Source organism: Grammomys surdaster, unplaced genomic scaffold (genome assembly GCF_004785775.1).
Source record: "Grammomys surdaster isolate TR1022 unplaced genomic scaffold, NIH_TR_1.0 125877, whole genome shotgun sequence".
NCBI classification, from domain to species: domain Eukaryota; kingdom Metazoa; phylum Chordata; class Mammalia; order Rodentia; family Muridae; genus Grammomys; species Grammomys surdaster.
Genome location: NW_021620702.1, coordinates 3082299 through 3107642, shown reverse-complemented (window position 1 = coordinate 3107642; position 25344 = coordinate 3082299).

Genomic DNA, 25344 nt, shown 5'->3' with positions numbered 1-25344 from the left:
TGTTCACACAGTGCTCATAGCTGGCTAAGACTATAGATTATCCCTCATCATACTCACAGCTGGCTAAGACCGTAGGTTTTCTTCATCCCTCAGTTGTGCATATAGCACCTACCATTATTATGAGAGCTAGCCATTAGAGATGAAGCTTCCTGCTTAGTACTCATTTGATTTCCAATTCCTATGACTCAAATATATGGTTTCTTCTGTCAGGTCCTTTAGGCCAAGAAACAATACAGGAGATTACCATTGTTTTATTTACCCTCTAGACCTTGATAGTAGGACCTATTACTGAAATCACTACATACTTGATAGTTCCCTTAAAAACTAAATATACTAACATATCATTTCCCTCATAATTCACCTTGATATCAAAGGAAAGAATAGCTACTCCTATTCAGAATCCTGTATAGGAATGCACCAATCAATACAAAATAAATATAACAAATAAACTTCTTAAATATAGATTTTCAAATTTGTTATCCCCTTTATGGTATTTATCTAGGGAACTGTGATATATGTGTCTTTCTAGTTTTACACTTTACCTTGACCCCTGCCATCTTACCAGTTCTTTTGGGGTTGATTTTTTTTATCTATTTTGCCTAATTTTAAATAGTACATTTTTTGTATTTTTCTACATAATTGTAATTTATAATATTCTTCCTTTCCCTTTACTTCATCTAAATCCCCAACCTGCTCTCCTACAAATACATCAACTCTTTTTCATCAATGGTTATTATTTGCATAAATGTATATATACATATTCCTAAGTGTAACCTGTTCAGTTCATGAGATACAAGTATGTTTACAGGGCTGACTATTTGTTACTGAACAACCCTTGATGTGCTCTTCCCTGAGGAGGACTTCTCCTGCTCTCAGCTTTCCTCCGTTGCCCATAGTTCTTTGTGTAAAACAGAGGCCTCTTGGGCTTCTACCATGCAGTTTGGTGTGCACACTGGTGTCTTCCTTATTCTGCTCTTGTCACATTTGGGGCATCATGTTGGTGAGGACTAGCTCTCATGGTACTAGGTTGGGCATACAGATGGATATAGCATCTGGTGTTACTAGGAAACAAAATAGTATAATAAATTCTGAATCCTCTGGCTCTTACATTCTCTCTGCCCATCTTTACTCAATGCCGCTTGGCCTCGGGTTGAGCAGTGTTTTCTAAATGTATCCATCTCAAGAACTCTGCTTAGTGATTTATTGTGGATTTCTAAAGTGATCTCTAACTCATGCAAAGAGAAATTTTCTCAATCAGGAGTCAAGACGACAGACCTCAACCTGTGGAAATGAGGAAAAATGCTTATAGATTGTATTAGTAATTATGCTGGCTCAGTAAATTAGTTGTTTTATATTATCCTATAATAGTCGTGAATTCACAGGTACTTTGTTCGCTAAGTTTCCAGTACCAAGCATGGTATCCTTCTTGTTGATAGGTTTTATGTCCGGTTAGAGACATAATGGCTACTGTCAAGGAATGTATGCCTCTACTGTATACATAGGGTTAGTGTGCGATGCTGATTATTGTGTGGTTCATAGGTATCACAACTGAGTAGGACTGTTGGGTGCCTCTCAACAAGCTTGCATGGTAATTCCTCGTACCATGAGAACTAGTTCTCAGGAAGGACACAATCAGGTCAGTACCAGTGAAAAGGATTCTGGATCTTGGTTCTTAAGCTTGGCATCATCAGCAATAATTCCTTCACTTCAACCTCTGTCAGGTAACCAAGGATAAACGAAATAGGTTGTATCATTTAAAAGTCTCTTAGACATCCCTGGCCAACAACTCTAAAAATATGGCTTCTCATATCTGTTATTGGAACATTTTAGCATTGTCTTTAGCTCTTGGAGGGAGCACCATCAGCCTAGATGAGGAAAGTTCATTAAAATTAAATATATACTGAATTACGTGTATGTTCCCATGACAGACTGCTGTAGCTTGACTCTACAGTGTATCATCAGACTTATCATGTATGATCAGTAATGTACACAACAGTAGATAAAGTTGAAGGTGATTGAATTTCTCCTACTTGAGGGGATTTTATTACTTTACATTGATATAGAATGAAGTCTACATGTGAATTTCATTTTGAGTGTATGTGCATGTGTGTATGTGTTGGTTGTAGGTTGACATTTATTATAAAAATATTATACCACACACTATTTGAGGGGAGAAAACTTCTTTAACAGTCAATGAAAAAAAATGTCATTTTTTTAAATAGGAAATAACTTAAAAATCATTTCTGTATTAGTCATTTCAGCCATACCTTTCTATAAGACATCAAGTAAAGATGAGTTAGAACTCTGTCTTCTGTGCTGAAATATATGGCCCAGTGTATGGAGTCCTGTAAGAACTGGTGTGTATGTGCTGGATGTGTACTCTAGCACTTTTTCTTTTATAAAACAAAAATATTCTAATCATAATATTATTTTCAGGGGGAATATTCTTCTGGAAATTTGGTATTAGCTTTTCACTATTGATGTTCATCCTCGACAGCAAGAAAATCTCCTTTATAATTTATATTCCCAAAGCTTTATCTGTGGAGATCTCTGAGAACACAAAGCCCAACAGAGTCATAGTTCATAGGAGGCAAGAAGGAAGTTCAGATGAGCATAACTCAGTAGCTGGCATTGGTTCAAACTTCAAGAATCGACATCACACTGTTTATTTTAAGGAAATGTAAACATAGCACAGTTTGAACTTTTTTTCCTGGTGACAATTATCTCTATTATATGCTCACATTAAAGCTGGATACATGACACACACTGAAACTCTTTGTAAAGAACATTGGTACCTCCATAGGATCTGATCTGGTCTCAGTCATACAGGTATTGCAAAGGTCACCAGGCTACAAGCCAACCAGCATTCTGGGCAGAAACTAGTTTATAAATATTTCCCTTTGAAGAGGCATCCTTGCATTTTAACATTCCTGGTTTCCATAGTGCTTCCCTGTGAGCACAAGAAAATCAGTGCCTCCTATGCATGTCAGAAGGAGGGTTACGCAAGAGCTAGGTCTAGTGTTTGATTATGTGAAATTACCATATTCAAGAACATGTGTCTTCCCAAATTTGTTGTGTTTTCCTGTTGAGTAAAAGAAAACATTTGGATAATATTGTTTCTAGGTGTCTCTGGTATTAATAATTTACCTCTAGTCGACATTCTTCTAAATATAACTTGTTACCTAATACCTTCTTTCTTTACTACTGAAGCCTTCCCATTGGTCTGTGGTTCTTTCATATCCTAACAGTCTGCTGTACAATTGCACCTGACCATCTCTGAATCACACATAGCTGCTCATCTCTTCCCTGTTGCTCCTGAAACTACCTACAACAGGTTGCTCAATAGATGCTTGCTGATATTTTTCTCGGTGCTACTCACCTCAGACAGAGCATGACTTCCTATTGCTTTACCGGTAGGCATCACTTTCCCTACTAAGCACTGCCTGGCTCCTCTTGCCTTTTCCTTTGTTTCCAACAGTGTTCTGTTGGACCAGTTTCCAAGGAACAGGTATTGCAATTTTCCTTTTAAATACCTAAATTACTGTAAGAAAACACCCAAATATTTGTTTTTCATTAATGTCTATTAATTGATATGTGATGTACATCTATGTGTATTAATCAGGCAGTGCTTCATTTTCTATACTGCTGGGTAGTAATTTCTCCCGAATCGAAGTATTCCTTCCTAGAGGGAAGCACTTTAAGAGTCTCAAAGTTAGAAAAAGATACACATTATGAAGGGGAAATCTCAAAATTCTCAAGGAGTCTCTGAAACTAGATACACAGGACTACTCAGTTCACACCGTGATGCAAGCAGTAAAGACCCTTGTGGAGGAGAGCCTCTCCCTCTCAAGCTGGAGGCAATGTGTGCAGACAGCTATAGACTCTCAGCGTTAATGAGTTATTACATTCACTGTGGTGTGCATTTGATGTTGTGGCTGCCTTTTTGTTGATCACCCTCCTTTAAGTAAGTCCTCACTCATACTCCTCCTGTAAGTAAACCCAATAAAGTCAGTGTTCATGAAATTAGAATTTAATCATATTTTTATTTTGATCTATCATGAGTTCTATAACTGGGTTAAATAGATGCTTGCTCAGGTTGTCTTAGAAATAGTAGTATCTCCCCATCTCTCTCTATGTCTCTCTCTCTCTCACTCTCTCACACACACATACATTATATGCTATATGATTACATATATATATTATATACATATACATATACATATACATATACATATACATATACATATACATATACATATACATATACATATACATGAGTGTCATATTTTTAATATATAAATATATATGGATGTGGATATATTTGTATATCTATATACTCATTAAATTGTTTAATATTAAATAATAACTTCTAATTACTGTTAGGCATTTTATTTATTTATTTTCTTTTTCTTCTTCTCTTTCTTTTTTGCTTACTTTTCTTTTCTTTCTCTCTTTTTGTTGTTGTCAGGGTCTGACTCTGTTTCCTTGACTAACCTGGAGTGTACTACACTATGCAGATCAAGCTGGTCTTGAACTCAGAGAGTTTCAGTTGGACCATCATTACCACATATTTCAATACATTTTAAATGAAGATAAAAAATAGTCTTGTAATTGATACTTGTCAAAGAGTTTTGTTTCTATTTTGTTAACTTTTATACAAATATTCTTTATGATATCATGTTATGTATTATAAAAGAAATGCTACATAATGAATTTACAATTTCAATATATTTCCCTGTAAAATCCAAATTTATCCTGGCACAAACTTGGCTTGATTACTTGGTGATATCTCAGACAAGCTTTTGATTATTTAATCTACATTCATTCCTTCAATGTAAACTTGTCTAACATAAATTTGACTAATGATGATTTTATTGAAACATCATAAGTTTCAGTACATTTCAGATGTGAAATAACGTCTGAAAAACTAATCAAACATAGGACAAAATTAATTAACATAAAATAGATAAAAATCGCTGTCTTGTGTGATTGCATTCTAATGAAGTTCTGTACATAAACAAGATCATTTATTGAAAATTGTTTCCAGCATGATGAATTATCATCACCCTATGATAAATAGTAAACTACCCGTGCATTAAAACTTGTATCTTCCACCTAAATCAACAGAGTTTCCTTTACAAGAAGTAGAATTGTGATGGTCAGTAGGATTGCAGATGGACAGTTTTAACTGTCAGCTGCATAGAATCCAATATCACCTTGGAGATGGGCATCTGAACATGTCTATTAAGACTACCCTGATTATATTAATTTGCATGGCTTTGATCAGTACCTGTTCCTGACTGGGACCTATATGGTATAATTGGAGGAAGGGAACTAAGTGTCAACTTACACTGACTGCTTAACATTGTGGATACAATGTGGCCAGGTAATTCAGTTTCTTCTTGCCTTGGCTTTTCTGTGCAATGAGCTGTAGCTTTGAGCTGTGGGCTAGTGTAAAGCTTTGCTTCAGGACAGAGTATTTTTACAACAGCAGGAAAAGAAACAACACTGTTTTTGAATTCTTCAGGTTCTGTGTGATTAAGATAAGAACAATGGAGTAAATTAATGTTCATCTGGCAATTTATATACCTTATTCACTTTATTTAAAATACAATAAAATACCTTATATATTTTTTCAAGTATTCATTTACAAACATATGATTATTTTTCCAGAATAATGATTATGTAAGTACTTTCCAATTTATATACCTTATTCACTTTATTTAAAATACAATAAAATACCTTATATATTTTTTCAAGTATTCATTTATAAACATATGATTATTTTTCCAGAATAATGATTATGTAAGTACTTTCTAAGGTTGCAAACATAGATTTTTTTATGGTTTGGTCCTATTACCCTCTGAAGACAAATGAAAGAGTACAGTTGATCTGAATATGGAAGATAAAAAGTTCTGTTTCCTTTTGAAATTTAGAGTGTGGTGTTACAAAAAGGTTGATTTGAATTTCAAATATTATAAAAGGAAATTTCTATGAATAAGTATAGAGAACTCATTGTATTTGGGAACAAATTATGATCAGTCCTCTGAGAGAGCAATCAAGTATATATACAAAGAGACAAGGCTAAAAATACTTTAACTCCAGATTGTGAAGAGCCATGGAAATCATTACAGAGCATTGAAGTTATATAATGACCATTGTCATGCATTAGATAAAGATATGATGTTGCTGTGTAGAATAATAAGAGAACATTAAGAACAACTCTGAAACAAAGGATATATAAGGTATAAGTAGGACTAAACACATTCTCTCCCACTGAAGCCACACAGGACAGCCCAGCTAGGGAAAGGGATCCAAAGGCAGGCAACAGAGTCAGAGACAGCCCCTACTTCAATTGTTAGGGGACCCACACGACCAAGCTGCACATCTGCTACAAATATGTAAGAGTCCTAGATCCAGCCCATGCTTGTTGGTTGGTGGATCAGTATGCCAGGGCAGGTTGGTACCCACAGAGGGCTTCCCCTTCTCTTAGGAGAAGGGAAGTGGGTAGTGTGGGAGGAGCTTGTGAGGGGGGACTTGAAGGAGGAGGGAGAAGGACTGTGATCAGGATGTAAAGTGAATAAGTAAGTTAATGAAAAAAAAAAAACGGAGACACCAACTGAAAGAAAACAAAATCTGAAAATTGTGGGTTTTTTCTAATTTATTAGTAATTTATAAAAGAATTATAAATTGATGAGAAATAAACAAGAGGAAAATGAAATAGGCAATATTATTTAAAGCATGGCCAAATTAAACACTGATATCAAAAGTGCTCATGAAAATGATACTAAAAACAATGGCTCCATTGACATTCTCTTCTGGCTTTAAGTCTCCTCTGTATTCTCTAGGTGCTGCATCTGTGCCAGTGAAGTCTCGAGGCTCATTATAAACAATGATTTTTAGTGTGTACAAAGTTTCTTTGCTAAGGATGCTTTATTAGTCAATGTTGTCTTCCATGCTGGCATCAGGCTATAATGATGAGCACTAGGCAAAGGAATCCTCTGTGCACAGTGAATTCCAGAACATGTATTGCATCTTCATTAATAGTCTTGTCAAGAATGTTGTCACCGACAGCGGGGCAATGTGAAGACAACTTAGTAATTCATGTTCTATAAGAGTTGTTTGTAGCTTCTAAAGTCTTCTGCAAGCTGCTGACCAAATCTTAAAACTCAAGACCAACAAGTCTACCAGTTGATACTGTTCCTGAGTACCTCTGAGCTCATAAATAGCATTATTATATATTCTAATGATAGAATAACTAATATGACACTAAACCCTCTCTTGACATACAGTATTTGATCCTGTCTAGTCCCTGACAGACCATAACTTCTATCACCATGTGAAGTGTACAGTCTCAATACAATAGAGTTCAATGTGTGTCACAGAGAATCTATTCTGTGGTGCGCTTAACTTGGAGCAGAGGAGCACCACTGTCATGGAGTCCTTTTTTCTGCGTCACGGCCATCTGGTCACCACCATCCAGAAGTGGCTATGTTAGAATGTCCATAAGACCTTGTCTAACTTTTATCCCTGGATGTCCACAAATTTAAATTTTATCGTTAATTGTGATATAGACATTGATAAGGACCTATTCAGCAACAATATTGACCACCAAGATTCAATAACTAATTCCTGGAAATGATCACTGTCATGGCACCATCCAGATCTTTGCTCCTATGTGTAGCCTAGGTCTGTTTCTCTGCCATGGCCTCCCTCTTCATGTTCCAGCTGTTCTGAATCAATAAACATGAGCAGAACAATTCAGAGTCCTCCATTGCTCACCCCATTTTTTGTCTCAATAGAAAAACATTTAGTAAAGAGCTATGAATATGCCATATGAGTTGATTTAGTTTAGCTTGGCAAATGTATATCCTCTTACCAGTATGACTAAACTAGACTAAGCCTTTGAAAAAAAATTATCCTTGAATTTCCTGTCTGATTTCAACACAGACAGTGGTGCATTTTGTTTACTTTAACCTTGAGTTCAAGTTAACTTTTTCTTTGAGTTATACTTAGTACACTGTGCCTCTCTTATTTAAAGTCTATGCTTTGTTTTCTTTGAAGTTCTGTAAATACTTTGTGGAATAGAATGTAGCAGTTAGATGAATTTCCATGACTACGGTGTTTTGGTCTCTACAGGGTAACAAACAGTTTCTCTAAAGGCTAGTAAGCCTTCTGCACCCCTTCCTTGTCTTTTCAGTTTGTTCTGAAATAGAGCCTAAAACATAGTTTCCTTCCTTACTTAAACTTCCTGAAGAGGAATATGGGCTGTGACTTATAATGTATAAAAGAGTTATTAACTATCAAACATTTACATTTTAATTTGTATATGTTTGTGTGTATGAAAGTACATGTGTGTGAATGTATGTTTCAAAGTGTCTGGGTATATATACAAGTGTGTGCATGTGTGTGGACCATTGTGTGTGTGTGTGTGTGTGTGTGTGTGTGTGTGTGTGTGTGGTGTGTGTGTGTGTGTGTGTGTGTATGTGAGAGAGAGAGAGAGAGAGAGAGAGAGAGAGAGAGAGAGAGAGAGAGACTAAGAACTTAAGAACTGACCTTCCTTTGAGAGTCCCTGATTTGGTGTTATGGAACCGTGCCCAGTGATGGATATATTTATGAACATGCTCACGAAATACTATGAAATGTGGGAAGATCAAAGAAGAGGACAATGAGAATTTAGTATCCTTTCATTTTGATTAGAAGAACTTACACAAACATGATGAAAATCCATTTAACACAGGTATCAATTACTAGGAGGAAAAAAAAAGCGCATTAGGTCTAGAGAGCCTGAAAAACTAGGTTTCAGTAGAATCCATTTACAGTTCTCAAAGTGACACTGACTCCGTTAGAGGCCAAGTGTAAAGAAATGACCAAGCTTAACAGAAAGGCTTAAAGAGCCATAAGTCAGGAGGGGCTTGAAAGGGAGGGAATTATTAAGGTTAAATGTGGTAAGAAAAGGAGGTGAGGGACCTTGATAGGGCAACAAGATAGTTATCACTGCTTTAAGGTAAAAATCATTACTTTAGAAGAGGAGTTTAATTTGTTCCTAAATAAAACAAGATTGATTTTCTTTTTCATTTTGTGGGTTTTATTTTCCTATTGAAATTCGAAGCTGAGGATCTGGGTTGGTTTGAAGGATAAAAGTACTAAGGCCTTGAAAATGGCTGGAAATAGAAATTCATAATTTTATTTTCTTCTTACAACCATTAACACTGAAAAGCACAAGTCTGAAAACAGTATTCCATTTGATTTGTGTTAGGTAACTTGCAATTATGTTTGCAAGGTACAGAACTTTATACAGTGGGAAATAATAGGACAGAGGAACGTTCGAGAAATTACGGATCCCTAGCAGGTCTACCCAACTAATTTATTTTACAAATGCTAATTATTGATAATAGCCAAACGATACTAAGAAGATCTTCAGATGTGTCATTTTTTTATCGTCCTCTCAAAGATATTAAGTGACTTTTGAAGGTGAGAATGAAGCATCAGATAGATCTTTTCTAATTAACTGAGAATGTTTGTAGTTGCCTTTAGTAAGCTCTAGTCTTCAAACTGAAATTAAACCCATCTGACAGTGTAACACACACAGAAAAACACAAACACATCAGATAAACACTAATTCAGCATGACCTATCTAGTTTATGGACGTTTCTCTTACTAATGAAATGACTTGTAACACCCCAGAAATTTTATTTCCTGAAGTTTACAATAAAATATCATATATTACATAATAGCTTGGGAGTAGGATGAGGACTTTTACTAAGAATAGAAAATATAAAAATAAACTGGATAGAATTTATTAATATAAGCATTAGTTATGCATTCTTTGGTCAAGTACTATTGTTTCTAAGTGTGTAGAAGTTTTGTTTCTAATAATGAATGTTTTACCACACAGTGATATTATATCGCAGATGGTTTAAACTATTCTTTAAGGTAGACTGCAATCCATGAATTATTTTTTAATTACCTACTGCCACCATAACTGTAAAAGGTTTAATAATTTTGTAACTAATACAACATTAAGCTTATTGAAAAGTCAGTGGCCTCGCAAAACCTCTCCAATTGTTTAAAAACTACATGTAGAAAAATCAATAAATCTTTGACCTTTCATGATTGAATTACCAGTCCTTAGCACAGCTCTAACATTTAGAATGTGTGTCCTTCAGTTGGGCATTACATCCATTTCAGACAGTGTAAGACTACATCGAAGCCATGGCCATTCATGTGGAAACACCAGTTACTTTTCCATAAATGAAGCATTTCTCCTATGAAAGTTATAAAGAAGCAGGAGTTTTGCCTTCATTATCAAATCCTTAAGCAGCATTCTTAAGGATGCTGCTCCATCAAGGCCACAGATGTTCTCTGAATCACAGAGACAGTACTGTAGTTAACACAGTCTACAGTCAGACACCAGGTAAATTGTAGAATATAGGGATCAACATTTTTTATTGCATTTATAGATAATGGGTCTTAGAGGATTGTAACCTTTGGTCATTCTTCTTCTGTGAAATTTTAAATCATTATTAAATTATTTTTCTCATCTGTCCTGGAAGTCCTATATTATTCTATTTCTCCAACGTATGGTCGGTGAAAATTCTACTCAATAGTTAACAATTTCCTTTAAATCTTGGCACTCCTCATTTCTACTCCTATCAATAAAGCTAAAGCTCCTGATTAATAAAAAAAATACTTTCTGCAAATCTTTTTCTACTATGCCTTCCAACCAAGTAGCATGAGATTTTGTGATCTGTGATTCTTCTCCTTTGACACTCTGAGTAGTTACTTATGGCTTATGAGTAGTTACTTTGAGACTCATTCTGCTGACTCCACATATCTTCTCTCCATCTTTGTGTTGAACATTGCCACTTCTTAGCTAGTAAAAATAGAGGAGATGGGAAGACCTCCCACACTTGTGATTGCTAAAATCAATACTGTGATAATTTCCATTCTGTCAAATGGATCTATAAATTCAATGCAATTCCCATCAAATACAACAATTCTTCACAGAAATCGATAAAAGTAATATAAATTTCATATGGAAATCCAACAGCTAAACAATACCAGACACAATCCTGATTATGAGCAAGAATGTGGAGTTAACACCATCCCAGTTTTCAAGTTACATTTCAGAGCTATAGATAATAAAATAATAAAATAAAAGAGCATGATAGTGACAGGAATAGAAACGTACATACTGATCAGTGGGAGAGAATTGAAAACTCAAACATAAAGCCAAACTTCCATAGCCAATTTATTTCTGAAAGAGGTTAAAAATAAATATTGGAGAGAAGTTATCATCATCAACAAGCATTTCTGGTCAATGTCTATAACTTCATGTAGAAAAAAATAGACATAGATTCTTACATTTCTCTCTGCAGAAAAACACAGTGCCAAATGAATAAAACCGATCCTTTGAACCTGACAGAGTACAATATACTTGAATGTATAAACACAGATAAGGATGAGGACTTTCTGGACAGGACCCTGGTAATGGTGGCATTCTTACCAAAAACTGACAAATGTAACTTAATGAAAATAAAACTCTATATCCTCAAAGGCATGATCAATCATTTATGCAAAGAACCAGACTAGACAGTGTTAAGAATTCTTTACTAGCTATATATCTGACAGAGTGTTATTATCTATCATATGTAAAGAACAAAACAACTAAGTTTCAAGAAAAAATATTAAAAATTGGATGTGATCTAAAGAGAGCATTCTCAAAAGACAAAGTACAAATGTCTTAGTATTATACGTTCTTAAACAAGTTTGTTTTCAGATGTTTCCAGTGTAGTTTTCAAGATTTCTCCACTGTGATCAAACCTCCAAATTGTACTATCCTGGTACAAAAGATATCTATCAGATATATTACAATATTACTAAACATATACTTCAAATAATGTATTATATGTCATATTTCTTTATGTAACTATATTTGAACGTTGTGTTTCCATTGGATTATCCCAGCCACTCTTTAATTATGCCTGCAGGATATCCCCACAGCTTCCCTTAACTCTAATTCATATGCAGTTAAAATCCCAGCTAATTAATATCCTGAAAACTTCAGTAAGAGCTATTTATAAATTTCTGTCAGTATTTTTGTTTATATATATGCCAAAACAGTGGAAATTTGACTTCCATCATGAATACTTTATTATTTTTTCTTAAATATTTTAAGTGGTATAGATATAGACATTCCCAATAGTATTTAACTCTATCACATCCATCAAATTTTTAACAGCCCACCATATTCTTTAATTCTAAGATTTAGATTCTCTGCCTCTTTACTGATCTGCTACGTTTGAGAAGGTCTAAAAGCTGTATAGTTGGTAGAATTTCTATCATTAAAGAAAGATTTTACTTTGCAATTATCCTTTAGTATATAAGTGTTGCAGCTACATAATTAATGCTATCGTTGCTGTTGGTGTTGTTGTTGTCAATGATTGCAAACACACAGGTACCACAAAACTTTCAAAGGCATTATGTTTCCACACAATCTTCCCGTATTAGAAAAAGAAAGAAATCAAAAATTCATTTAGGGTCCTCTAAATTATTGAGCACGGTGAGGTAATTTGTCATATCTTAAATGTTCTGGGAACACTCTCATGAGAGAAGTTAAGAGAATATCTAACACAGAGCTTTTCTGATAAGTGTATGCTAAATAATTTGTTGAGTAGCTACATCCAAAAATTTTTGGAAGCAGAGTTAATGTTACCTGAAATCACTGCGGTGTAATATGATATGTGACCTACTGATGTAGTATTCCGTCATAAGAGTATCCTACTGGGCATTGTAAACACAAACTTTGTTTTCAAAAATCTCAAAAAAAATTTATGTAATCACTTTCTCAGTAACATGCAGGGCTAAGTCTTAACTTGAACCCCACTCAGTGAAGGTACATATGAGATAGCCACATCATGATAAAATTTGTAAAGATGTTATGAAGCTAAGAGTTCTTTGATGGCAGGGATCTTTTGTCAAATGAATCCATTCCTATTAACAAATTGAAGAATCAAAGAAAATCAATACATAAGAAGTAAACTGAATGGTCCTTGAATTCTTTGAAGAAATAGAATGACTCTATGACTCACATGAAAATTGTGGCGAAACATACTATAGAATCTTGACTGACTGAACAAGGCTAGATATGAAGACTGCATTGTCTAAGCTCTCTTAGAGACTCAGGCAGAGAAATCTTTGCACAAAATCCTGTTCAAAAGAAACAGATGGCCATAAGCTACTGTAAACAGGCAGCTTTTGTGGAAATTTACCAGCCTGAGTAGTCATAGACTTCGTACATAGGTAGGCTTGGCAGATAATACCAACTTAGATAAGGATAAGTGAATCATTGGCAGAGCCATAGTGACCTGTCCCCTGAACCTTCACCCAGCTGATATCCTTTTCTGAAAGATATTTGTACTCCCCCTGAACACCCACGCTCCGGTGTCTTCCCCTTCACCAAGTCCTGCCTTTCTGTGTTTATAACCCCTTTGTGAATAAGTAAAAATTACAATTTTATTTTAAAAAATAAAAACAAACAAACAAACAAACAAAAAAGCAACAGATATGGGGTTCTAATGAACGTCATATATATCACATAGCTAATATCTGGAAGCAAGTTGTCTTCAGACAAGACAATCCTTCTGTGTGAAGGGTACACTAACTTAACTTGTTTGTCTCATGACCCTCATAACCTTCAACTCAATTTAGTGTTTGAATAAGTAAAATAAAAAGACAGTACAAAGTCCTAGAAACCATACATTCTCAAGCACAAGAAGGAAGAGGAGAAGGAAAAGGAAACCATGGCAGAAGAGGAAGATGGAGAAGTAGCATAATATCTCCTGTTTCACTATATTATTTGTATTATTATTTTAATCTTCAATTTTTAAATTTTATATTATAAATGTGTTTATATTTATTATTTGTACTGTGATTACACAGTTGTGTTATAACCTCTATATCAATTGTAAAGGATTTTACATGTGTCTTTCTCTTAATATAAGAGATGCTATTTCCTATACTCTCTTTCATACTTCTAACACACACACACACACACACACACACACACACACACACACACACATATATATATATATATATATGTATATATATATATGCATATATTTCACATTTTTATTTTGCTTCTCTTTGTTCCCAGTCCTTCCTAAACTCTATAACTAAATATTGCCACTCTTAGTCCTAAAATATACCTACAAGCCATTTGTTCCCTTCAGAAGTGCAGGTGTCTGGAACTTACTGGAGGTACAAGTGAAGAGCAAATGTCTTTCCTGCAGGCAGACACTCATAAAGCAAAAATGTCAGTGAACATAAAGGAAACTTCTAAGTTTGGATACCTTCAAGATACTAATCCATGTAATAGAAGTAACCAAGAGAAAGCCGGAAAGGGTTAGATAATTTGTTAAATGAAAATATAGATGAAAATTTCCCCAAAAGGAAAAAAAAAACAGATTTTCAAGTACTAACATTCAAACTCTAAACAGTCATGAACAGAAAAATGCTTCACGTGTCAGAGTCAAGTTTCCAAAAGTACAAAAACAAAGAAACAAAGTACAAACAAAAACTAAAAGTTGTATGAGAAAAAATAATGCCAATTCAAATACAGAATCATCAGACAATATCAAGCCTTCTACTAACAGCTCTAACAGTGATTGTAGGTGATTATTTCAGTCATTGAAGGTAATCACCAAGATCCCTGTATTCAGCAACAGCCAAGTTATCTCCAACTGTGAGAAACAAATGTATTATAAGAAGAGTGTGGGTTAAGCCAATACATGACAACCAAGCCAACACTGCAGAAATTGCTTAAAGAAATACTATGCATAGAGTTATAAGGCAGACAATTTCATTTATGATACCCCAGATATGGATTCCATAATAAACATGGTTGAGGAAGCAAAAACCAGGGAGTAATTCATCATAGTCATAGCAGCAAACTAGAAAAACATTGGTACTGACAGCGAATGAAAAGAACTATCAATAATCAATCCAAACAAAACAACAAAGAAAAAATAGAGAAAATACTAATCTCTTATCAACATTAAATGCGAATGGTATTAGTTCACCTATTAAATGATTCAGACTAATTGAGTAGGTTAAAAAGTGACATCCAAGTATCTATTATCTCCAATAGGTATACATACAACAATTGGGAGTCAAAGAATAAAAAATAGACTACTAACCAAAAAGGTTCTGAAGCTTCCTTCTAAATCTGTTTTCAAATTATTTTATTAATGATTATTAAGATTCTCAAAAGGAAAGCCAGATTTCCCCACTAAACCTAGTGATGCTCCCGGTCTAATTTGCATTTTACATTTTACAATGGCTTTTTCTAAAAATCACTCACTTCTCACTAATATCTCTAAAGTAACTAAAAGCAGTGCGAAAGTTATTGTATCTCTCCTCATTTTGTTATTGTTCTTTATATGAAAGAACAAAAATACATTTTTCTTAACTTTTCTACTTGATAAAATTTCTGTTTCAGGAACAGCAAAGCTTTGTGGGAGAAGATACCTACCATAGATGAAGACAGTTATCCATGTAGTTTAAGACGCATGTGTAACAAAAGCAATCAACTTGTAGGCACTGGGAAGGTGTGCAATCTGCTGACATTAATAGATTAACAATATATTTATCCTGCAGAAGAACCTTATGTCATTTTGGAGGAGTCTATCTTGTCAGTGAGTCAGACCACAATTTTACTAAGACTGATTAATTTTACATACTTTTTGTCCTCTCATTAAACCTACATCTTATTCCAGTATCCTAAAAGATGGGGTTAAGGTCATGGAATTCTTATTTGTTTCTGTCCAAAATGTTCCCAAATGAATAACATTTCATTCTCTGGAGTTGTTCATGATTATTCACTTTGACTGATTATTCACTTTAACTGAACAGCATACAACCTTGTCTCTACATTTTTGATGTTGTTAACAGGTAGACTTTTGCATTGAAAAAAATTATCTGTATCAAACAGTTTCTAATATATATATATATGAGTTTTATTTTTGTTTTCTCTTCCTTTAGTATTATCACATTTTTAAACATTAAATTGTGATGCAGTCATCTAGCATAGTCAACAGGAACTATATCTATAGTAGCTGTATGGCATATTTATTTTAAGGAGAAGCACTTTATGCCATAGAACGTTGCAGGTATTTTCATCTCATAAAACTGAAATTGAATACTCATTTAAAATTCATTTCCCACTCACATAGCCCTTGTACCTATATTTTCACATTCTTCTTTATTGAAATTGAGTGTTTTATGTAGGTGCATTACATCATGTAATATTAATAGTTTTCGAGATTCAGGATGTCATTTATGTCATAACTCTGACACTGAATGTGGACTCAAGTGTTTGTTTATGTATTTTGTTTCAACAATGGCATCTGAACAAATTGTGTAAAGTTTAAAGGTTAGAAAGCACTTACTTGATTATAGACTTTTAATAGCATCCTTGACATCTATATAACATTTGGGATAATTGATACGGGAATACTTAATTTCATTAGGTTTCTATTTTCAAAATTAGCAAGAATGAAGGTCATTGAAAATGGTTCTTCCCTTATAATCATGTTTACAGGCTACCTTCTTTGTCTGTTAACATATTACTTTTTTTAAAGAACAGAAACAGAAGTTTCCCCTCAGAATTTGATATATCACGTAGAACCAGGTCACACAAAATGGGAAAAGGAAGATAGTAGGACTTTTTTTGGATAGACGATTCCTCCTGATAAACATGGGTGTAATTATAGATTTCATTATACTATTTCTCTTTAACTCTTTATAATCTCTGCTGTTTCATGATTTTGGTCAAACAAGCAAGATATAAGTTCTTTCTCTAGGCCTATGGAGGGTGAGTTTCTGTATTTACAGGAAGATTACAGGATTATTAAATCTAGTATGAGGATTTCTCACAAAGAGGAAAGCCATATGATGGTACTCTCACTTATAAATTAATTCAAGGGGACTTATCAGTCAACTTGGGAGTAGGGGGTTGACGGTAGGTGTTTGTTCTAAGGTACTAGATAGTTGGAAGCTTTCTTAAAGGCACACTGGATTCTCTGACAAAACTCTCTTGTTACTCCCTGCGGTTTTTTGTATACCATGATCATTTAGACAATTGTGGTTATTCACACATAGAGCCCATGTTTTCTATATAATGGTCCTTTGGCCATGGTCCGTATTCCTATTGAATATGCCCTCCACAATGGGCCTTTTACCCAGATTACCTCATAATAACCTCTTACTGTCTTTTACAGTATGTAGTATGTGTCTTAACTGAAGTCTTTCAATAAATAAAAGCAGTGCAGAGGGGAAGCTTGAGCAAGATTCCAGGAACAATTCGCTTTGATCTTTCTTACAATGACAAGCTAAAGTCCTTGTTTACTGCGCTATGATTTCATGTCATCAATAAACAAATTTTTCACAAGAATTTATGTGTGATGATTTTGCACTTGTGTGAAGGTCAGAGGTTGACAGAGTCTGTCTATCTATCTATCTATCTATCTATCTATCTATCTATCTATCTATCTATCTCTTTCCCCCACCTTTCTCCTTCCTCTCTCCTTTCCCCTCCTTTCTCACTATCTCTCTTTCTACATCTACAGGGTATCTCACTGAACCCAAAACATTTGCTGTTTTGCCTGTACTGATCACCACTGAGTCACACTGATCTAACTTTATCTGTTTCTCATGATTTGTGTAACATATGTAAGCCATCATTCTGGCTTTTAAATGACTGCATCTGTTCTGAACTTGGCTCTTTATCTGTATGAAGAAAACATTTTATTGACTGAACCATCACCATATCCCACTAATGCTTTATTTTAAAAGAATTTCCTTTAAATACCTGGGCCCACAAAAGTAGTTATTGTTTTAGCCTCTTTATATATGGCTTATCTCTTTCATGAATATTTTCCTATACTCTTTAGCAAGTACTTGTTCATCTCTTTCATTGTATTCTACATGTTAGCTGGTTTGGGTATTTATAAAAACATTACCTTGACTCTGTCCTTTTTATATATTTTAAAACACTTATAATTCCTGTAAGAAATGTTCACTTTACTCCGATTATCCAACTTGATTTACATCTTTGTCTCTGTCACATACATCGTGAAGATAGCAATAAAACTCCACAATTCACGCTATCATATCCCAAGAAGCTAACAGTGTAACTACCTGTTGAATGATTAATGAATAATTTGAATATTGGATGAATTAAATAATGAATGAGATTGAGACAAGCTAGTCCCAGTTTTAAATAAGTTGTACTCATGTTACAGTAAAAACACATTTTTCTTGTACTAATCTATTAAGATATAAAATCTGAAGAATGAATTTATGTGACAACGGCTGAGATGTTAGAGGATAACATTTGAGTAAATGCGTGCATTTAAATAGCAGCACAAATCAAAAGGATTTTCATTCTACGAACATTCAATCTAATTAGGAATCCGTCACTAATGCAAGACTGAGATGATGTCTTCACGAATTATTGATATCTACCTCTAATTCCTTAGGTTTTTCCGGAACAAACATTTATGTGGCAGATGAATTTAAGTGCTAGTACCCCAGTGTAGAAGTAAGTATATATTCTCATTAATTTGGCAGACATCTGAGCTTATTACACAAATGGATGCTTGATCATTTCCCAGTACATGTTTTCTATACTTTCAGTCACTTGTAACTTTCATTCACCCTACTGACTTCTCAAGAACGAATTTCATCTATACGTTCCACATGGATAGCTCAGCTGACCTTTTGTCCAGTCTGTCTTATATTGATTAGCTCTTCTTTATGCTTCCTCTGTTCTTCAGGATGTTTTCCATTGCTATTCTCATGCTACTTACTTTAGAAATAATCCCTCAAAGTATTCACTTCACCTACTTTATGTATATGCATGTGAACCTGAATATATCTGTGTGTGCTTATACACACACACAATGTTTGTACAAAATTGCTGGGGTCAGAAGAGGGCCTCTGATCTCTTGGAAGCACTATTACAGAGGGTTGTGAGCAGCAATGTAGGTGCAAGAAATACAACCTGGGTCTTGTAAAAACAGCAGCAAGTGCCACCTCTCCAGACCTATCCAGGCCTATTGTAAATAGCATCTGTCACTGGACACCTCATCTGTGTTCCACTTATAGATCTTTCATAGAGTTTCACGTACATACTTAGTAAATCATTAGTGATTGTCCTGCATTAATGAGGCACATATGTAAAATCACAACTGGAATATAATCAACTCCATAAATGGTGGATTTCAAAAGGGAAAGTCACTTAGGTTTCTATATTTTGGGGCCATTTATTTCATTGATCTCTGCTTTTCAGTCTTTGCCTGATAAGGTCAGGGCACCAGAGAAAGGGATGACAAAGCAAACTGATTCTAGAGTGTACTAGGGTATCTCTGTTGACGTTCATAGCATTTGCTTCTAAATGGTAAAATGCAGAAGTTATTTTGAAGATAAATAGCTGCCTGGAAAAAAACATTTCTTTCATAGAGCACTGTCTTGGGATGTAATGGGCATACTAAGTTAACTATAAAACACAAGAGACTCAAGGATTGTAGGAACTTCATGTCAAAAGACATGGGTATTAAGTTAATGTGAAAGTCTGACCATGAAAATGTGTGAGTCTATCCCTACTTGCTGTGCAAAGGAGTCACACATGTGTTCATGTCTACATTGTTTGGGAAACACCCTGAATGTATGTAGTATACACTCTATGCAGCAACTTCTGTTTGGTCTCAGCACTGAGCACTTCTGGGTCTGCTAAAGGGGCAGTGTATCTAGAAGAAACTATTTACTTCAGGAATGATTTGGCCTTACAGTCATTGCTGTAACAATGGGGGCTGTTGTGATGCAGCTTTTGTTTTGGAGCTTAAAAAATTGTTTGCTCAAGACAATTTTACCATGTCTTCTCCATATATACATTTGAATAAGTTACCAAATTCTAAGATTCCTTTTGTTATGTATTATAAAAACACCAAATGATGAGAAGATAAAAGCCAGAGATGAGTAGAAAATAACTCTTTTGAAATCAAAATACCTTGCAAAGTAAGAATATTGTTACTTTACAAGGAGGAAAACATTAATATTCCAAGTCATTTGACTCTTATGCTACTATATTGTCTAAATTTTATAGGATACAGGAGGCAAACACTGACATCACAGAACTAAAGATATCTTTATTCTTATATATTTATTACTATTTTAACTGTGTGTTTGTATGTTGTCTGACAGGATGTGTTTATGACCATGTGCATATAAATGCCTGCAGAGGCCAGACAACAGCATTGGAACCATGATATCCAGACTTAAAGACAGTTTTGGCCCACTTTATAGGGGGGCTGGGAAAGAATCTGTGGTCCTTTACAAAAGCAGTCAATGCTCTTAAATACAAAGAGATCTCTCCAGCCCCTAGATATTTTAACAATAATCTTTGGATTTAAAAAAAAATTAGTCTAAGAGGAAGTGTTAAAGAAGACAATGGGAGTGTATACCATTTAGTGTTACTATTTAGGAACATTACAAAATATGTACATTAGAGTTTATGCCAAGATAGTCTTATTTATTTCACACATTCTTTCACAAAGAAGTCAATAGCTCATTCGATTTAGGAGTCTCAGGTGTCTGTTATAGTGCAGTGGATATATCTGATGATTGTCTTGTGTCCTGAAGACTTCATGGTCATGTTCTCTGTTATACATCACAATGGAGAAATTTACTCAGAACTCTGTTATGTGCAAAATACAGTTCACTATTTGAAAACCTTAGCAAAATTTCTTGAGATAAAAGGCACACTATCCTAATCTTAGTACAACGATGGACAACATACAGGGTTGTCCTCATACTGGGTGTCATGCATGCTATGTCATCACAAAAGGTTTGGTGTTTGGATACAGAGATTTGGAAATCTCATTTTCTTAAACGGGTATAAGGCAGTTCTTAATATTCTTTGACCCTAAACATGAACAGAGAGTCATCTAATTCATTTCTGAGAATGTACTCAGCTCAGATTTGACATTCCAAAAATCGTATTATTTTTAAAAAGCACAAAACTTCAATTATCTGCTTATCATCTAAAAATAATTATATATAAATAAAGAGTGGAAAAAAGTTACTGAACTTATGTTGAGAGAGGGCCAAAGCCCTGATGTTGTGCCAAATTATTTATTCAAGTGTATCTAGATTTGCTAGTTCTATTTTCCTTGTTAATACAAACATGCTTGTATGTTTGATATTTTATTTTAATCCTCTCTCTAGTCTTTGGATGATGCTTCTGCCTTACTGTCAAGTGCCAAACATGCTAACAACACACTCATTAACATTTAATACCTGTTTGTGATAAGCCAGAAAAGGCATGCTAACAAAGACACATTCCCCAACTCTCATTAATTTGTTTGTAGAGAGAATAACTTCTAAGCATCTCCTGTCAATAAACAAGCTTATGGCCAATGACATGAGGCAGAACATTGAAGGTGGGATACCTAGTAAAGAAAGAGAGAATTTGGGGAAATAGTAAGAGCCAGAGGAGATTTCAAGCAGGAAAGCTAAGGAGATGGATATAAATCAGAAGACAGCTGAACTAAAAATAGAATAAAGAGGCGATTCACCCGGGAAATTTTGAGGAAATGGGCAGGAGAAGACAAGGAGAGCAATCCAGCCACATAGCTGAACCCAGGTTAGAGTAAAGAAGAATATAATCTAAGAACAAATCAGACAAGCTGAAGCTTACAGCCTAGGCATGTATTAGTAAATAATTATCCAGAGAGTCATCTTTCCATGTACAGGAACTGGAAGAAAAATTTTTACATATATTGCTCAGTGTGGGATAGATGTAATCCAAACTTTTTAATTTCATATTGAGTTATTATTAAGGGGTACTTATGAAAACGGTAGACAAACCTAAAGTTACATTTGTTTGTTTGCATTTTGGATTGTGGGCCATATAGATAATCCATTGAAAGAAATAAGGGCAATACCTTTCATAAAATATCTGCAGATCATTATGATTTCTAGTATGGGAAGAAGTAATGGTCATATAATCAGGTTCACTGATACCCCAGAGTGAATAGCCCCACAAAGAAGCTGAGAAGTGAAGAACAAACAACAGCAAGTTCTGCAGAAAGATGATCTCTTTTGCACCTCCAAGACTCCCTCACACCTTTCCTTCCCACAGTTCCAAACTATGCAGAGGGGTTGATGAAATGTGACCATTTCCTTGGGGGAAGTAGAAATAGCTTGTGGTAAAAACCAGGGAATATGGTTATCTGGAAACGACTGGATTATGAGATTGGAAGGTAGGTAGGAGATGTCCTTCTCTAAAACAGACAAGAGGCAAATAAAATTACAGAATTACAGGCCGTTCTGCAGAGAAAAAAAAAACACAGATGTAAGGTCAACCATTTAAAAACACCTCCCAACATATCAAAGAACTATAAAAGACAGACATTGTAAATCACCTCCAGGTAGAACAGACTTTAGGCTGGACATTTATATTGTAGAAGTGCTGCAAAGAATTCTTGCATCTGATTGAGGTTTTTTTTTTTTTTTGATAGTGACTCAAATTGCAGTAAGTTGAAATGAAAATGTCAGATGAGCTTGACATCCAAACTATCATGGAGACAGTCCTTGAGGCTACACAAATGGCAGTTAAGAGAACTTGTTGTTCTTCCAGAAACCCCAGTTAGATTCCCACAACCCACAGTGCAGCTCATAACCATCTGTAACTTCAGTTTCACAGAGTCTGGCAGCTCTCTCATGCGCCAGACATACACTTTATACAGACACACATGTAGACAAAAACAGCCATACATTCAAAATAAAATTTTAAAACAGTATATAAAGGAGGCACTTGTTACATATGTTGTTTGAATATAGAACTAGGAACATGCTAACGACTGAAATTGTGAACATGTTTGCTAGCTACAGTATCTTAAAGTGAGTAACTTCTGAACTAAAATTATTCTACCGAGGCACATGTTACTTCTGACTACCTTATCATACTTTGTTCAGGTGAATTTATGGTATTCAAGGCCTCTTTACCATGGAAATTTTTGATAACAACTATTTCTCCATGTATTTGTGCTTTAAAAGCGTACCAACAAAACCACATACACTCACAGAAACTATGAGTTTAAAACCTCTCTACCGTTCTATTGCAACAAACAATAAAAACAAATAAGTACAACAGAATCCAACTGCACTAGGGGCGTAGGAAATCATATGAGAATCATAATTTAGCCAACCTTGATTTTATCCAAGTTAGTCACTGCATGAAAAATGTATGTCAATAAGTCTTGGGAAAAAAATCATGTATACTGTGAAAATTATAACCATTGTTTGTTCTTTTCCCTTTCTATCTTTCATTTATCACAGTAATTTTTATTTGTTTTTTTTCTGAATCATAAGCGCGTTCAGATTCTTTGCTATTTTTTTTGTTTGCTTTTTTAATCTCCAAGAGGAAATGGTACTATTTTGATAAACATATCTATTTTTCAAATTTATTTATCACTGTTCCAGCATCACCTCCTCCCTTAATTCTTCTCAAACAAGAGAAGCAGCATTCATAGTCTCCCTCATTGAGATGAATAGACATGAACATCAGCCTAATCAGAGAACTTTAGCGAGGGCTTTGATAAAACCTTCCTTATTTGAGGAGTCTGTGTTGGAACCTTGCCTTGCTACTGTCTACATTTATCACTTAGTATATGAAGGTGCAGTAGCCACATTCTCATCATTTCCCAGTAAATGGAACAGAAAGAATGGGGTATACTCCAGAAAGAGTTTCAATAAAGTTTTATTAACACACACACACACACATACACACACACACACACACACACACACACGTGTGCACCTGCAAGCACAATCAACTACACTGAAAACCAATCTAAGTATCAGTTTTGCAAAGAGAATACCTTGTGTGTTGTAGGTATCATCTGATCATTAAAAAACCAATGGCCTATGGCTTAGGCAAAAAAATAGAGATGGGGTATCCAGTAGAGAGAAAAGATTATGGGAGAAAGCAAGGAAAACCTTCAGCCCAGCAAAATGTGAGGAGAAAGTCTCATGAAAGTCAGAGCACAGTTAACTAGCCATGTGGTAGAATGTAGGTTAAAGTAAATGAGATATTTTAAGTTAGTATATAGTCAAAGAAGAGCCTAGCTATATGGCCAGCCTATATGTTAATATATTTTGAGTCTCAGTCTTGTTTCTGGGAGTATGGGGATAGGAGGAAAAACCAAGACCTAACTTCTACAAAACGGTACCCAACATGAGCAATTAGAACCCAAGCTTACATCCTAAAATATCCCAGGTAAAAAGTGGAGAAAAGGCAGGCAAGGAGAATAAGAGTCCTGGTTTATTAAAAGTAATTAATTAATTAAAAAAGACCAAAGTCAAAGCTACCCAGAACAACACTAGATGAATGGCTAGGAAGATTTCTTAGCCAATGAACAGGATCCTTTGGAGAAATAATACAGAAAAGGGCTCTTTAGAGAAGTCCCTATTAAGAGCTGGAGAGATGGCTCAGAGGTTAAGAACTCCCTACTAAATTTAAAAACAGAATATAGAAGTTGGAGATTCTACCATGAGCAAAGCACAGCGGCAGATACCTGAGGAGAGGTACCAGCTGTGGGTTATACACAGGCTAAATGCAGCTGCTACAGCAGATAGCAAAACCTGTGGAAATTTTCTGGATACTACACCTGCAAGATAAGCTACTTCAAGTTGGCAAGCTTGGCACGGCAGGTTGGTCCAATCTAGTCTTATGGAAATTAATGCCCTGTGGCCATGGCATGCAAAAATGAAGCCCTAGGCTGGCTGCTGCAGCCAAAATCTGGAGGGAGGACTGAAATGTCTCTCCCTTTAAAAGACAGATTTGTATAGGCATGGCACAACATCTGAGTTTAAAAACAAAACAAAACAAAACAAAAAATAGACACTGGAGACAGAAACAGGCAGATCTCTGAATTCTGGACCAGCACAATTTACACAATAAAGTCAGCATCAGACCCTCTGCTGTTACATTCAGCTACTTGCAAATGACAAACTAAAATTCAAAATGACATATTTTTTTCCTTAAGTATACTATGTAAGTTTTCCTTAATAATAAGTAGAAATATCCTAAATAATTTAAATGATAAATACATCAATTTTTTAATCTATATAAAGAGAAAAGGGAATACTGGTATATTTATCCACATAGATATTAATCTCCAAAATAAGTGAGAAAGAAATGGGAATTGAATGTTTTCAAGGGTACATAATACATACATACATACATACATACATACATACATACATACATACATA